We start from the raw sequence: 17,602 nt of genomic DNA, 5'->3' as shown, positions 1-17,602 counted from the left end.
AAGACATCAGGGACAATCATAAAATTCACAAATAATAATGGATATTATTAAGGTACTATCTTTAATTTTCTTTAGAAACCAGGCTGCCCTCTTTTAAAAAGAGCTTGAGTAAGGGAAATCAACTTATTAAAATGCATAGGTTCTATCTTACCTGAACATTACAGATAATCAGTGCATTTTTTTCTGAGTTCCCTCTCACAATATCTTGTTCACAGAAAATGTCATTGTAAATTTTGCAAATATGTAATAACTTCCACTTGATGTCCTTCCTACTCACCTGATCCCCTTACTCTTACCTAATGCCTTGCTCTGTCCTACAATGGACAGAAGTTATGAATAGCCGGTAAATGGAAGCACCTTCTTATCCATTAAGGTGTCTTTGTACAAATAACTTTTTGATTTAATCCACAGAATTAATATAGTCTATTTTTTCCTACTCAGACATCTCCATTACATCAATTGAGATGTACTTTTGTCCCCCTTCTGAGTACTGTCTGTGCCTGCTTCAAACCTGATTTATTTTCCCCATATAGCTCTTCCCCAGAGGCTTTCAGAGAGTGAAAGCATGACTAGAGTTGAGATGAACATACATATCTCCATACTTGAAATTTTGTTTCCAAGGATAAAACTCACTTTGCTAGACTTCTGTCTTTATTACTTTTCTATTGCTGTGCTAAAACACCGTAGCCAAGGCAACTTATAAAAGGAAAATTTTAATTTGATTTATGATTTCAGCTGGTTAGAGTCCCTGATGGTGCCAAGGAATAGATGAGAACTCATATTTTGATCTACAACCAGATGCAAGGAGACTACTGGGAAACCTGTGAGTCTTTAGAAATTTTAAAACCCACTCCTAGTGGCATACTTTCTTCAACAAGGCCACACCTCCTAATCCTTCCCAAACTCTTCCACCAGCTGGGGACCAAGCTCTCTAATATGTGATCCTTTGGGAGATATTCTCCATCAAAATACCACAGATAGGGAGCAAAACCGTATTGCAAATGTTTATAAAGGGTGACATCCCAGAGAATTTTCTTCTTCTACTGTGTCCCTTTAATAGCAATTTAGTTATTTATGATAATGACCACATGAAGTATGATGAAACATGAATACAAGTGTCAGAGATTAAGAAAAAGAACTTTCCTGGTGTCTCTTATACATATTTTACCTATGTACTATTTCATTTCTCTGACCTAGTGAAATCTCTGTTATCAATAGTATATTGAGGTCCCTTCACTATTCCCAGATATAAACTGTGGAGAGGTGGAAAAGGGTCTCTTACATCCCTGGAAATTTAATAGAAGCAATAACAGTAGTAGGAAGGTAGAAGCAGCATCAGCTGCTGGCACCATCTAATGCTATTTTCTCATGGAATCCTTGGGTTCTGGGACCTTTATTCTATAAGTGCTTCATGGCTGAGCAGGTTTAGGAATCGGGCTTCCTTAGCCTTTATCTGTTGCTGGTGCTGCAGCTTCTGGGTGAGTCTAGGAATCAGGTCGCTCAGTCTTGAGTTCTATCTGGTATTAAAACTGTTGATTTGTGGTGTCTGGGACCCTTGTATCTGAAGACTTGACAGTCTCTGGAACTCTCCCTGTAACTAGGGCCTGCTGTCTTCTCTCTTAGGCTCCTTACATATTGTTCTCCAGCCCTAGCTCACTTCAGTCCTTTGACCTCTAACTGTACATCTACTGCTCTTTTTCTCTCTTCCCTGGCTTCTTTTTTTTCCACTATGGAATTATCTTTTTTTTTTCCTTAAAATTGTCAGACAGGTGACTGCCCTGATGCTTGTATAGTCTTGTCTGTGGACTGTTTGTCTGTCTGCCACTGCTGCTGCCTCTCTGTTGCTCTTCACTTTTGCCTCTCTGGTGACTCCACTGCTTCCATCCTCATTAGCAGCTCAACTTGCCCTGCTGAAATAAGCAAGACATGGTCTCTACAAAAATGCCATCATTCATCCTGGTGTTGCAACTACAGGGTTCACAGCACCTGAGAGTGTCTTTCAGCAGTCTTATTAAAAGAGTCTGAGAGCCTGCTTGTAAAGTCGAAGGCCTCTTTGCACTGATCATATGCTAAGGGAGAATTCTGTTTTCCCAGTGATAGCTTTAATCCTTAGCAACAGTCACTGCTGTCTCTCTACTAGGCCACCTGGGGAAGTGGTCCCCTTCCAGCCTATGCAGGAATGATCTAAAGTTTGAGGAAGCCTGTGATAATGTAATGTCTGGTAGAAACTATCAATCAATCCTGGCTGATTTTCAACTTTAGAAGCTAGGGCAACCAGTTTCCAACTTCATTCAGCTTTTATTTCAAGGTGCTCGTGAAGGGTTCAAAGTGGTCACTGTTGTCATGAAGATAGTCTAATTGACTGTTTGACTGACTTCACTCAAGGTAGGGAGGGAAAGTACATCAGCTAGTAACTAAAAATTCAAATTGCTCTATCCCTAGTGACTTTGCTTATTCACAAGAAGATGAGCATTAAAAGGTGTTCTTACAATAACAACTCTATGAACGCCTCTTTAACACTAAGAAGGATTTAAACCTTAAATACTTTAACAGTATTTGAAGAGAGGGTTCCTGGAAGATGTAGACAGCTCCCTCTGTTTCAATTAAAGCATCTTTACATCCCACAGCTGGAGAGACGGTGCAGCTTTCAGGTCAACCATATTGTCCAAAATTCTCTCACTATTCCAGAGACTGCTGTTTTGTCTTGCTGACCATGTCCTTTTCTTTATAGAAGCTTCCCACTTTCAGGAGCTCCCATTTATTAATTGCTGCTTTCAGTGTCTGTCTGTGCTACTGGTGTTATATTTAAGAAGTGGTCTCCTGTGCTAGTGCATTCAAGGCTACTTCCCGCTTTTCTACAAGGTTCAATGTGGTTTATCTTATGTTAAATTGATAACATGATCTCTGGTCCATTTGGAGTTGAATTTTATGCATGAAGATAGACATGGATCTATTTTCACTTTTCTACATGTCAACATCAAATTATGCCAGCACCATTTGTTAAAGATGATTTTTTCCCCACATTATAGTTTCAGCTTCTTTATCAAAAACCAGGTGTTCACAGGTGTATAAATTGATACCAGGATCTTCGATTCAATTCCATTGGTCCACTTGGACAACAGCCTACAGAATGGGAAAAGATCTTTTTAAACTACACATATGACAAAGGACTGATCTCCAAATTATACAAAGCACTCAAGAAACTAAACCTCAAAAGACTAAATAATCCAATAAAAAATGGGTACAGATCTGAACAGAGAACTCTCAACAGAGCAATATCAAATGACCAAAAGACACTTGAGGAAATGCTCAACATCCTTAGTTATCAGAGAAATGCAAATCAAACAACTCTGAGATATCATCTTACACCTGTCAGAATGGTCAGTATCAAAACCTCTGATGACAGCTTATGCTGGAGAGGATGTGGAACAAAGGAACACTGCTCCATTACCGGTAGGAGTTCAAACTTGTACTACTGTACAACTACTTTAAATATCATTCTGGCAGTTTCTCAGAGAACTGGGAATCAATTTACCTCAGGATCCAGCAATACTGCTCTTGGACATATACCTAAGAGATGTACACTCACACCACAAGGACATTTGCTCAACTATGTATATGGCAGCATTGTTCATAATAGCCAGAACCTGGAAACAATTTAGATGTCACTCAACTGAAGAATGGATAAGGAAAATGTGGTACATTTACACAATTGAATACTACTTAGTGGTAAGAAAAAAAAATCGTGAAATTTGCAGGCAAATAAACAGGACTAGAAAAAGCCATCCCGAGTGAGGTGACCCAGACCAAGAAAGACAAATATAATACGTACTCACCCATAAGTAGATAGTAGACATGAAGCAAAGGATAACCAGCCTATAGGCTACAAATTCTGAGGATCTAGGTAACAAAGAGGACCCTAAGAGAGACATACATGGATATGCCTAAAAAGGAGGAAAAGTCAAGATCTCCTGAGTTAATTGAGAGTGTGGAGGGCAGGAGGGATGATGGAAGGGAAGGGTTGAAGGTGGAAGGAAAATGGGAAAAAAAATGTATAGCAATTCCTATCCAAGCAATTAAAACAAGAAGGTTTTGATAAGAACAAATCTTTCAGTAGCTGTAGGTGACTAATGGCAGAATTCCTACCTGGTTGGTATTTGGATGTTTTAGTTCTGGTATTACCAGTCTGGTGTAATTGCTATTTTCTGAGGGAGGACAGGTCCACACTCATGGCAGTGCAGATTCTGTCTCTGTGCTCTTTTTTGATGTGAGATATCTCAGCAGCCTGGGAATTTTGAAAATGGAAAAGACAACATGGATGTGTCTATTTGTTCTGTTCCTTCTAGAAGTAGAAAGGCAGCGGGCATCCGAGGGACTAACTCGAAAACACTGCAGTCCCCAAACCAGTTTCTCTTCAACCAGAGCAGAGGTGAAAACTTAAATACAAGGCTTTTTCCAGCTTCTGTCAACATGATAGAGAGGAGTGCAGAAGATTACTGAGGTAAAGGGAGCTCAGAGTTCACATGGAGACATTTTTTGACTCAGTAGGTTTGATAGGTCAGGCTGCTTTTCAGGTGTGTGTACCTGGGAGCTTCCTATTCTTGCTTGCCATCCTCCAGCAAAACTGGGGGAAAATAAACCTAATTCCCAAACTACAGCCACACAGTTTATTGCCTGGAATTAGAAAAAGAATCATGCAATGGTATTGTGAATGGTTTAACAGATAATAATGAATCAATACATGTGTCTTAAAATATTTTGATATAATTTCTAGCTGAGCAGGGAATGTCAGAGTTCCTGATTCAGTCAGAATATTATTGATGAATCCTAAAGTGGCTACACCAGAGGTTGTCACCAAAGTGAAAGGGTGAACACTTCTGGGGTCAGAACCATGTCATGGAAGGACAAGTGCTGCTGTCATGCCTTAGGATATTTAGTCCCAATTTCAAAAGCAGTGCAAATATTTTACAGCTCATGCGAGTCACTCCAGGACAGCATCTCCAGGGACAACCTTGCATATTTGCTCTCATAATTTCTTCTCAATTGTTCATTATATGCAAGATCATAGTATGCAATACACATCTCCATGTGTGCTATCTCCTGATTAAAAATGATGTTTATCCTGTCATCTTCGGAAAATGTAAAACCTAAAGAGAAATAAATCATTACTCATAATACCATGATCTATGAAAAGCAGCTTATTTAGAAGTTGTCAGATTAAAAATATCCTCCAATTTCTAATTTATCTTAAGATACATATTTCCTCATGGCATTAAACATATTTAAGACTATTTTACTTGTATAGCATAGTATTGTTGATAAATAAAATCATAATTTTTATAAGTATTATGCTATCATTGAGCATTTAATTTTTTCTAATTTTTATTATTGTATAAATCTTACTAAATTCACCAAATATAAACATTAGTGAAGCAGAATTAACAGCTTAAATGATCATTTTTAAAGGACACTGTAATTCTAGCAATTGTATCTAAAGCACCCACTCTGACATATATGTTTGCATGTATTTGTATGATTAGATTGTAAATCTCTGTCGATTTTAAAATATATTTCTATAGATATGGATATGAAGAAAATAAAGAAGTAGAACTGCAGACTCATTTCATTTCTCAGCAAATGCCAAAGAAGCCTGGAATATTTTCTAAAAAGTTGTCACAGGCATTGGTATACAACATTTCTTAAGAAAATCAACATGTAGCTGGGATTTTATATCTGACACCCGGAGACTCTTAGTTTTAGGAGACTCTTAGGGAGACTCTTAAAGATCTTTCAGTCTTTAGAGGGAAAATCAGGAATAAAAGAGAGTCCCCCTAAGCGGGCAGAGGGAAGATAGCACGGAAGCGCCACTTTGAAGATGTCCCAGAAAACAGCAACATTCACAGTGCTGAGCGGCTGGTCACCAGTCCCAATAGATGCAGAACACTGATCAACTGATTGATTGTGGGACAAGAGTGGGGACTGGGTCTGGAGATTCCACCGACAGACTGCACAGGCGGGATAAGAGATGGTTCATCAATGACGAGCAATGCTTCTTAGTGTCTTGACAAGCAGTTCTGCTGCCATGTCTGGCACCAGCGTATCAGTCCTGGGTTTTGGTACTGGCATCCATTAAGAGACTCCAGATCCGTCCCGGGTGTTAGTTCCAGTGTCCAGGAGAGGCTCTGGGAATGCAGGTTCTTAGGCACTGAGGGCAGAGATTGTTCTGTGAGAAAGTCCTTCTTATCAGGAGTTGCCTGCCTTGCATTTCTTCTGTTGGCTCTGCTGTGTCCTTCTTGATATTAGGACTCTTGGAATAAAAGCAAGGTCAGCTTGGAGTAGGCAGGAACCCACCGAACATTGTACTTCAAATCCTTTTCTCCTCGTTCTCTAGCAAATTTGAGGGAAAGAAAGTGATTATTAGGTAAATATAGGGAAAACCGGGCTTCAGATGTTCTGTTTTTATTTATTTTTTACTCATAAGTAAGAAATCAAATTTTGTTCATTCATTTCTGAGTTGCTGAACATATGTGGACCCATATAAAAGCTACTCCTCCTAGAAAACTATTACTATTTACATATATTTATATATATATTTAAATATTTATTTATTTATTTAGTATACAATGTTCTGTCTGTATGCCTACAGGCCAGAAGAGGGCGCCAGACCTCATTACAGATGGTTGTGAGCCACCATGTCATTGCTGGGAATTGAACTCAGGACCTTTGGAAGAACAGGCAATGCTCTTAACCACTGAGCCATCTCTCCAGCCCTATTTATATATTTTAAGTTTATTCTTCTCTTACACATTTCATCCTAACTGCAGCTTCTCTCTTTCATTCCTCCAAGTCTGCTCCCTATTCCATGTCCCCCTCCCACAGATTTACTCCTTCTATTTCTCTTGAGAAAAGAGCAGGCTTCTCAGGAATATCAACTGAATACATCATAACAGGTTGCAATAAGACTAGGGACAATCCTCATATCAAGGCTAGATGAGGCAACCCCCAAGAGAAGGAAATGGGTCTCAAAGCAGGCTAAAGAGCTCAGAGATAACCCCACTCCCACTGTTAGGAGTCCTGCAGAAACTCCAAGCAAATGACCATAACATATTTGCAGAGGACATAGAAACCTATGTAGGCTCCCTGTTTCCCACTTCAGCCTCTGGGAGCCCTTATGAGCCCTGCTTAGTTGATTCTGTGGACCATGTTCTTGTGCTGTCCTTTACCTCTCTGACTCCTACAATCCTTACTTCCCCTCTTACACAGGTTTCCAAATACAGCTCTGCCTAGTGTTTGGCTATGAGTCTCTGCATCTGCTCCCATTGGTTGTCGGATGAAGTCTCTGTGATGAGTACCGGACTATATACCAATCTATAAGTATAGCAGAATATCTTATGAATCATTTGATTAACTTTTACAGTTTGAGAAAGACATTAATGGATTTTTTTGACTGATTTTGTGTGTGTAGCATATGTGTGCACACCATGATGTGTGTGTGTGTGTGTGTGTGTGTGTGTGTGTGTGTGTATAGCTCAGATGACATCTTGTGATCTTGTGGTAGTTTTTTCACTCCTTCTACCAAGTAGAGTTTCCAAAATCTAACTCAGGTTACCAGAGTTGGTTGGTAGCACGCACATTTACTCTCAGACCCCATCTCTCACAGCACCCCACCCCAAGTTGATAAGTTAAATAACTCAAATCTTGAGGAAAATTCCTTCACTGTCTTAGTATCACATGAAGAAATCATTAGTTATGTGTAGCTGGTGATTTGTGGAGCAAGTGTGTCCTTCATAGGAACAAGGCTGGTTGGAGACTGGCTCTGTGTAACAGTTTCAGCAAGGACATGGTGACTGCTGTTGGTTTGGAACGTAACTGCAACTCCCTCTTCATGCTTCTTTCTGCTGAGTGTAGGAACCCTGATAGAAACTAAATAGTACATAAGGAACCCCTGGCCCAAAGGGACAAGGCCAGAATGTTGCGTCTTCCCTTGTTAATTAAAGTAGATAGAATAGCAAGAAAAAGGATAAAACGATTTGGACTGAAAGCAAGAAATTTCTCTGAAGACAAAAAAAAAAATTCTAGTAATTTTAAGAAAGAAATTTACATTGAGGAAAAGTCTACAGTTTCAAGACACAAGAACACTATCCTCTCTAACTCAACAGTAATACATTTTAATACCTCCAGCAGATGTCTGAAATCTTACATAGCTGCAAATGTACAAACCTCTGATACAGGTTAACTCTTATAGTAGCCTGTAAGAGATTGATGATGATGACAATGAGTTAGAACAGGAAGGGATTATAATAAATTGGTCATCATAACAGTTTTTAATTCTCTTCTTCCTATGATAACATACCTTGAAAAAAGCAATTTAAAGAAGACAGGGTTACAGCCCATCATAATAGGAGAGTCAGGACAACTATAGCCTAAAGTGACATGGCATCTACCATTGGGACATTTAGAAAGACCGAAGTGCTCTGGAAAGTATTCTGTTTACATTCCTCTTTTTATACACTCCAGAATCCCCAACCAAGTAAAGGTCCACCCACAGTGACTTTCCTATCTCAGTTAACCTAACAAAAATAATTCCCTATTGTTTACCAAAAGGCCCATGTCCCGGGTGATTCTAGATTTCACCAGCTTGGCAATTAAGAATAACCATCACATTAATGCTGGGCTTTGGGTTAACTATTAGGTAAAATCAAGGTACTTTAAACTACAAGCACATGGATACTGCCACAACTGATCTCATGAACAAGATGACTACTAAGTGACTAGTAGGAAGGGGTCTTATTCAGGACACAGGAATAATTCACATCTCGAGGAGAGCAGCACGAATTTTCATCACACTTTATAAAATAATGTGTGATTTAGAACTTAAAGACGACCTATTTCTGGAGCTTTCGAGTAAATGCACTCAAATTGTGGCGAACTGTGAGTATCTGAAGCCTCAGGAAGATAAAGTGGGGATAAGAAAACTTGATCATATTTGAGAAAGGGTCACTGAAACAAGCTGAACTATTGAAGTAGAGGAATATTCTGTATAGCCCTGAGGAGGATTTGGGGTGCTTTGGTGCTAAGATGTCTCTTACTCTTGAGGAGGGATCTGAAGTAAGAAAATACAGCCTATCTTTCATTTTCCTCCCCAGCTCTACCTCTGAATGCCCAATGCCCAAAACAATCTATTGTATAGCATCCATCATCACTTCCCATTTCCTTCCCTGAATGTCCAATGTCCAAATGAATACACTGCATGGCATCCACGGGCACAACCTTACTCCTTTGGGGAAAACATTCCTCTTGATTCCACTGCCCTCTCACAGCTCCACCCTTAGTTAAGCATGGCAAATATCAGCAGAGTGTGAAATGAGGATACTCCTCACAGATCTGAGGAGAGATCCAAACATGACATACAGGGACTTGCAGGGAAGCATAGGTATTAGTCAGTCAGCGCACTGGGATATTGAGAGCAAAGGCCTTTGGCTGTGGTTTCAAGGGAGACAAATAAAAACCTAGAAAAGCAAAACAATTGGACTTGGGATCAGAGAGGTTCATTCTGGTTTATTTTTCTCTGGCCCTATCCCAGCCCTTGGAGATTAGAGTGGGCATACAGTAATTCACTCATACTACAAGGGACAGATAATGGAGGTGATTGGGATTCTGGGTTTCATATTGGTTAGCCTGAGAAACCAGCTACCTCTGGGATGGCTAGTTTTTCTTGGATTTTCAGACTCAAGATCTCAAACCATGAGAACAGAGAAAACAGAAGATAAGATTGATAACAGCTGTGTAAAGGATCACCGGCTGTGGGGAATAAGAGGATTAATGTTCTGAGAATCTAGGAGTTTATTTTAAAAAAAGGTTGTCAAAGAAGAAAGAGGAGCACTGTCTGTTGGCAATTCCCATTTGTGCATCAGCAGTCTCAATCTCAGGACGAATAGTTAACGTGACAACTACTGTATCAGGTTCAAACAGTCATTTAACAAAAGACATTTAGGTGGGAACAGTTATGTCCCATTTCTTTAAATAAAATAAGTGTTCTGATGACCTGAGCAGATAGCAAAGCACTGAAGAAACAGGAATCAAAGAACAAAGAGTAGAACACTCTATTCAATCTTCACAGGAAAAAAGATAATAATGAGGATGATAATACTAATAAATGTTATTTTCAGTTTGCCTTTTAAATGTAAGTATTAAGGTAGAGGGAATTTTATTCCAGTCTAGTTAAAGTGGGTCTGTTTGGGAAGGCTGGAAGTTGTTTCTTATTTTCCAAGTTTTTCTGTTCTAGAAAAGGGCTTAGTTTCTGTGTGGTACCATGAAACTTTATTGTGGGTGACAGCATTTTCATTGTTGTCCTGTGATGTAAGAATCCAGTGCAATGGTCTCCCATGATATTCACTTATAGATGGAATAATGAAATGTTTGAAAGCCTGGTGACATATCTGAGTAACCCATCATTTCCGGGAAACATGTATTTTGTTGTTGTTTATTAAGTTAACAACATGCTTAATAAACATGCTTATTTAAAAATGTTTATTAAGTTAACAAAAACATGCTGTTGTTGTTTATTAAGTTAGAAAATCTAACTCTTTTTCTGTAAATGTAGACTGCTCATTCATTTTCCAGTTTACCAGACATGAATAATCACACAGAAACTATATTAATTACAACACTGCATGACCAAGGACTCAGGCATATTCTTGGCTAACTCTTAAATTTTACATTAACCCATTTCTATTAATCTATGTATCACAAGGAGGTTGTGGCTTACCAGTAAGGTTTTCTGGCTCCTTTCTGACTTCACTGTGCTAAGCCATTGGCCAAAAAAACTTTATTCATCAACCAATAAAACAGCACATATACAGAAGGACATCCCACATCATTTTTCTTTAAAATACTGTTGTCTAGGTTTCTCACTGAAGGTATTTCTGACTATGCAGGCCACGTTTCAGCAAGGCCTGCCCTCTGGACTGTACAGTTCAGTCAATGGGCTACTGCTCTCCCTGTCCACTCCTCTCTTGTCTCCTCAGCACTTCTGTTCTCCCCGTCCTCAGCTATCTTTTCCCAGAGAGGTGGTGCTCCTTTGTGCAGTGCCTACCTCACCTAGTGGAAGAGGAGCTTCCAGAGTGAAGAGCCTTCTTTTCTAGTCTAAGAAGGGCCCGGGCCACAAGGAGGGCTGAATGCACTTCTACTCCATTAGTGATGGATACACTTTTCATCAAGTTAGCAAATGTTTGTGACAAGGTAGAAGAGTTCTAATGACTTCCCAGTATAGATATCTTTAGCTATAATGACAGGCTAGGTTATGCAAACAGTGAATTAGAAATTTGGTATTGTAACAGAAATGAGAATATTAAATATTTTCATGTAGAAACGTGTGCTCTGTAAACCTATAATTAGACAATGATCTCATTAATATTATACATTGCAATTCTAAATACACAGATTGTAAACTCAGGCCTGTTGTTATAACCAATCACTTACTTTCCTATATCCGAAGTGATCATAGACCATCTGACCCTATCTGGTTAGGATTCACATCACTGTCAACGGCCAATAACTTGCCATTCTTTTTATTTTTTTCCTAAACTATTTGCTGCATTTAGCTCATCTGTATGGGTTACCGTAATATTTTAGTTATCTATATTTGGGAAATGTTTCAAAAATACTCTTTATAAAATACTGGGTTCTAAACTGGGTTGAGGATATATGCCTAAAATCCTGGCACATGGGAAGTTGTGATGTGAGACTGGTTTGGATTACGTTGTGAACATTGTCTTCAAAACTGCCAAAAAGTGAATTCGACAACTATTATATGACTTTGTAATATTTATCTTTGCTGAAAGCATAGTCTGTAATTTAGTAAATATTATCCTTCTTAAAATATTAATAATTTCAATAATTGCTCATGAAACAAATTACATCCTTAGGTTAAGAAATTGAATCTAGATCTTGTTTTCCATTAATTGAAAGTCTACAACTCAATTTCAAAATAAAAATGTCTTAAGCATGGTAATTTTATAAAAATAATATTAATTATAAATAAATATCACAATGCAAATTTGCTTTTTAATTTCAGGAACATTTCTTTCTCAAGTCATAAAGTTATTAATTATGCAAAAATGCTAATTAAGCCCAGAGGGAGGAGAGTTCTGATTCTTGAGTGTACATTCTTATATTATGCCAGGAAACTATTGATTAAATTTCCATATTGACATTATATATTTTTTTCTACTGTTGATGGCATTTAATACATTTGACACATTGCATAATATGCCATTTAGCACAATTAAATAAGAACTACATCTTAGATTTCCAGAACTTAATGATGAAAGAAAAACAGCATTGATAATCCAGCTCTTGAAAAACCAATAGATGCAGCATGTGGACAACCAGAAATAATGATACAAAGAAAAAAACAGAGCATTTTGTCTTGAATAGAATATCTGACTTGAATATGCAATAGTGTGAGCCTTTAGTAATTTTAGTAAACACCTATTCCTCCTACCTCCCACAGAAAGACTTGGATGATGTTTTAGGGTTTTTATTGCTGTGAAGAGACACCATGACCATGGAACTCTTATAACGAAAACATTGAGGTGGCCACTTACAGTTTCAGATGCTGAGTCCATTACCGTCATGGTGGTGGGCATGCTGCCATGCAGACAGATGTGGTGCCAGAACTGAGGGAGTCCTACATCTTGCAGGCAACAGGAAGTCGAATGAAAGTCACACTGAGAGAAGCTTGGGCAAAAGAGACCTCAAAGCCCATCCCCACAGTGACACAGTTCCTCCAGCCAGGCCACACCTCTTATTAGTGCCACTCCCTTTGGGGAACCATTTTCTTTCAAACCACCACATATGGTGAGCTGGTTATAAGGCAGTTAACCGAAGTCATTGGAAATATTCAAAGACAGGAAGAAAAACCATTCAGGGTCTTTATCAGTCTCCTTTCCTGGTTCCATTTCAACATTATTGTGTGTGTTAGGGAGGGAAAGAAAGTGATTTCCTAAACTACTAGGAGTGGGGCTATTTGGGATTCCAAACAGAGAAGTGTTAATATCAGAGATGTTAGCCTTTTATCAAGGAAACACTCATACACTAGGGTTAAGGTGATCACTAGAGCAGAATCTGAGAAGAGGTGTTCAAGAAGGAGTTGCATGGCTCACCCTGGTCATATGGTTCTTGAGCAGTTGGAACTAGTTTTCTGGAAGAATTTGGAAAACTTTGCAGCTGTAGGCTGAAGAAATCCTGAAATACTGCAAGCAAAGCACATTGGGAAATTGTGTTGGTTAGATTTTGTCAACTTGATACAAACTAGAGTCTTCTGGGAAGAAAGAATTTAATTTGAGAAGCGGTCTCCATGATCTCAGTATGTAGCCAAATCTGTGAGGACATTTTCTTAATTAATGATTTACATGGGAGGGCCCAGACCGCCATGGGCAAAGCCATCCCTGGGCAGGTAGGTAGTCCTACATAGTATAGAAATCCTAGAAATTTGGTGGGAGTTTGGAAAGTATTGTGGACAATAAAGATGATGGTTTTATGACAATAAATAAGTATGGTTTCTTACTTAGAGGAATGGGAACTCTTGGGAACTGAGCTATTGATAGTTTCTATTGGATAGCATGAAATCGTGACTGTGTTTAAATGAAAAATTAGCAGATTAATTTATTTGTTGAATAAAATTTTACGGTAGCATGCCATTCAGGATATAGAATAATTAATACTAACAGCTTTTAGCCAGATTTACAGAGAGAATAGAGAGAAAAGAGTGGAACAAAAATGAAAAATTTGGGAGCACAAGTACATTTAAAACTACAGACAAAGGGAGTAAATACAAAACAACTGTGGTTTTTAAACAGACTGTTGTCACTTTAAAGAGGAGACCTGCACTTTGGACTGGGAAAATAGGGGGCAATCTTCTTTGGGGCAAGACACCTTCTATTGAAAGCACAAGCACATAAAACTGGAAACTCACTTGAAATATTTTTAAAAGGAAAGAGCTAAAAAGCTTTCCTGCTAGAAAAGGACAGACCAGGGGGAAGTTTTTACAGTCACTGAGAGAGTGCTGGAATTATTGTCTTAGGGACCCAGTTACCAGTTGACTCAGCAGACACCATTGGCCTAGTCCATATGTTTCTGTATTTGCAGGCATGCAGAATCTGAGAACTACAGGGTCCCAGAGGCCTGAACCTGTTTTAGAGGAAAGCAGGAGACATAAGGCAATGTTTAGCTGTGTCTGATTTCTTACAAGAAGCAATGCATGAAGCTTGGAGGTTCAAGCCTAAGTTGTAGTGGGGACCCACCGGAGTCTCCATGATTGGAGATACATGTATGCTGGACATGTCAGGGATGCCAGACGTAAACTGTGGAAAACTTATATTATCTGAGGGCTGTAGTATCTGGACAAGCAAGGAGCTGATCTCATCACACCACAATGTGCCCTGGATGCAGGAAACAGAAGAATTAATGTTTCCATGTTAGGATTTGGTTTCACTTTGGTCTAATTTTTCCTTGCTACCTACTCATTTCTTCCTTATAGAAAAAGATTTTTTTTTGTATTCCATGCCAATGTAATTCTCAGGTATGTAACACTCACTTTGATTTTATAGCAGCTCACATTTAATAGAATTCCTTGAGTCTTAAATGACCTTGAATTTGATCTTCTGAACAGTGTTGGGACTATTGCAAGACTGGATCCCTTGATGTTGTATTGAAGGTAATCCATATAGTAGTCAGATACACATTTAGTGACCTAGAATAGAATGTTATGGCCGAAGGCTCAAGTTTAAATGCTCACTCATTAGCTTGCGGCACTGTTTTAAAGGATGTAGAGTTATTAGCAGGAAGGACGTGGCTAGGAAAGTCAGTTGTTGTAGGTGGAGCTGTGGGCTGTGTTCCTGCCTCCCCGGCTCCCAGCCACCAGCTAGCTTTACCCGAAATAATTACATGGAAACTGTATTCTTTTAAACACTGCCTGGACCATTAGTTCTAGCCTCTTACTGGCTAACTCTCACATCTTGCTTTAACCCATTTCTAATAATGTGTGTAGCACCATGAGGTGGATTATCAGGAAAGGTCTTAACCTGCATCTGTCTCGGAGAGGAGAATCATGGCAACTGCCTGACTATGCTTTTTTCTCCCAGAATTCTGTTCTGTCTACTCCATCCACCTAAGAGCTGGCCTATCAAAGGCCAAGCAGTTTCTTTATTAATTAACCAATGAAAGCAACAGACAGATGACACTCCCACATCATTCAGTCAATAGAGATAAGTTTTTAAAGATTGTCCCCAGCCCTTGTCCCAAACATTCTGTTTTCTTCCCGGTCCATTTCCATATTACAGGCCCCTTCATTCTCCCACAGTCATGTATAGAGCTGCTCCTGTCCTCAAGGTACTTCTAGCCAGCAACAAAAATAAAGATTTCTGAAACAGGAGCCCAAACAAACCATTTCCCTCTTAAGGAGTTTCTGTCATATATTTTGATCACAGCAATGAAAAAGTAAGTTATATGGTGGCTCCAGTTTCTACATATTTAATCACATGGATAATTTTTAAGGCAACCACCTAAAGATTTTTTTTCTTGCCTAAGAATGTTTAAGTCACCAGTTTGGGTTCTGCCCTGTTGAGCACCATTAGCTACCTTAGTGGCTACCTGGGTCAAAGAGTAGGTGACGTTGTGCAGGGCTGTCACAGGAAAAGAAAGCTGTGGAAGCAGTAGATATATATCAGCAGGCACAATATTGTCTTCCAAGCACTTTGGAAACCTCACTACTTAACAAAACGATTACCCCCAGCTCTGTCACAGGGCCTCCTAGTGTACCCAGAAACTGTTTTCCCAAAACAAACAAACAAACAAACAAACAAACTCCACTCAGACAATAAGACATCACACTATCAGCTTTTATGGCTGACCTGGTCAACAAGGGAGAGAGAAGGGCCCCAAGCATCCTTGCTGATGTTCTCTGCCTGGCTGTCACTTCAGATTTCAGCATTAAGAACTCAGCAGAAATTTTTACGCAGAATGGCTGGTGTAAGAACTGTTCACAGCCTGTGGAGTTTGTCTCCAGCAACCCATCACGCCTGATTGTCACATAGTTCTCCAGGGGAGGCCAGCAGCTGGCGATGTTGCCCACGTGATGTACCTCTCTATCTTCTGATTTCCCTTCGGCTTTTATCTGATTCTTGAAGGTGAAATACTTTGTAGAACATTATGTCCAAAATGTTCTCATTTTGTTTAAAACACAACAAACAAAATGTCTTGTGAAGGCATAAGGTTGCTTGGGAAATGATGCTACCCGTGGTCCCATCCCAGGGACTGGGTGGTTAAGGCGGTTGGATCTGCTGATTCTGTGCTTTTTAGTGCATGGTGCTTTATTTTTAGAACTTGAGTTACTAATTACATTCATAACCAGAAACGATTTTTCAGTATGAAGCCTAGGTAGATATAAATATACGGCAATGAATAACCTGGATTTCAAAATACACCCTAGTTTAGATTTTTAAATTGAGATTTAAGTTAATTACAATGTAATTTCTACAGTTTTTAGGACATACCAATCAAGTTAATATAACACATTGAGATCAGAGATCTCTTGGTGGGATGCTTTTTGAACTTTACAATGAATTAAAGACAGCCTCTTGAGGCATTCTTTGACATGTTCAAGGTCCTGCTGGCCCTGATTTGTATGAATGAATGACTTGGATACATACAAGTGAGACACAGGCTGGGATTTGCCCATGACAACCAAACGTATCTCTTCTGGGGCCAGAAACGATGTAAGAGGTGACTGGCTAAGGTTTGGTACCAAAGAACAAAACTAATTATCTCAGTAGATGTTTTTTATTCTTTACAAAACAAAGTCAATAATATTTTCTATCTGTCCTACTATTTAGGATTTTAGGGCTCTGTAAAGTCGCCTCATGGTTAAGAGTACTCGCTGTTCATGTAGACAACCCGGGCTTAATTCTTAGCACCAACATGGCTGCCCACAATCATCCATAACCACTGTTCCATGAAATCCAGTGCCACCTTCTGACCTTAGTGGGCACCAGAAACACATGTAGTGCATATAAATACAAGTAGGATAAACATTCATACACATAATATTAAAAAGTAAGTAAATCTTTAAAATATTAAAATTAAATAAATAAATTTTTTAAAAGGTAAAGACAAGTTTATATTTTCCAAGCTAAATATTTCTTTATTTTAGACCTTCTAAATAAATTAGAATTTTCTCTTTTTCGGTATAATTTTTAGCACAACTAAAAGTTTTATTCTAAGAATTAGCTTTATTAGCCAGGGATCTCTTACAATATGCAGTCTGGATAGTCCAACAGTGGCTGGACAGCCCATCACCCCGAAGAGGCTCAGAATCAGTCCACAAGCATTGATGCCTCAGCAGTCCCAGTCTGGTGCTGAACTGCAGGGTTTCCAGAGTGCTTTGTCTTCTGTCTACATCAGAAGCCTGAAGAAATTGATTCTAGTGCCCATGAAGGAATGGTGCTGACAGGATAGATTAACTTGCCAGCAAGAGTGAGGGAAAGCTACATAAAGCAAAATTTCCTCTTTTCATGTCCTTTGTCCTTTTGTCTGGGCTGCA

Source organism: Microtus oregoni, unplaced genomic scaffold, assembly GCF_018167655.1.
Source record: "Microtus oregoni isolate MIOR12 unplaced genomic scaffold, Mior012 000019F_ref0000042, whole genome shotgun sequence".
NCBI lineage: Eukaryota > Metazoa > Chordata > Mammalia > Rodentia > Cricetidae > Microtus > Microtus oregoni.
The sequence above is the reverse complement of the archived record's forward strand: the minus strand, read 5'-3'. Positions refer to the sequence as shown.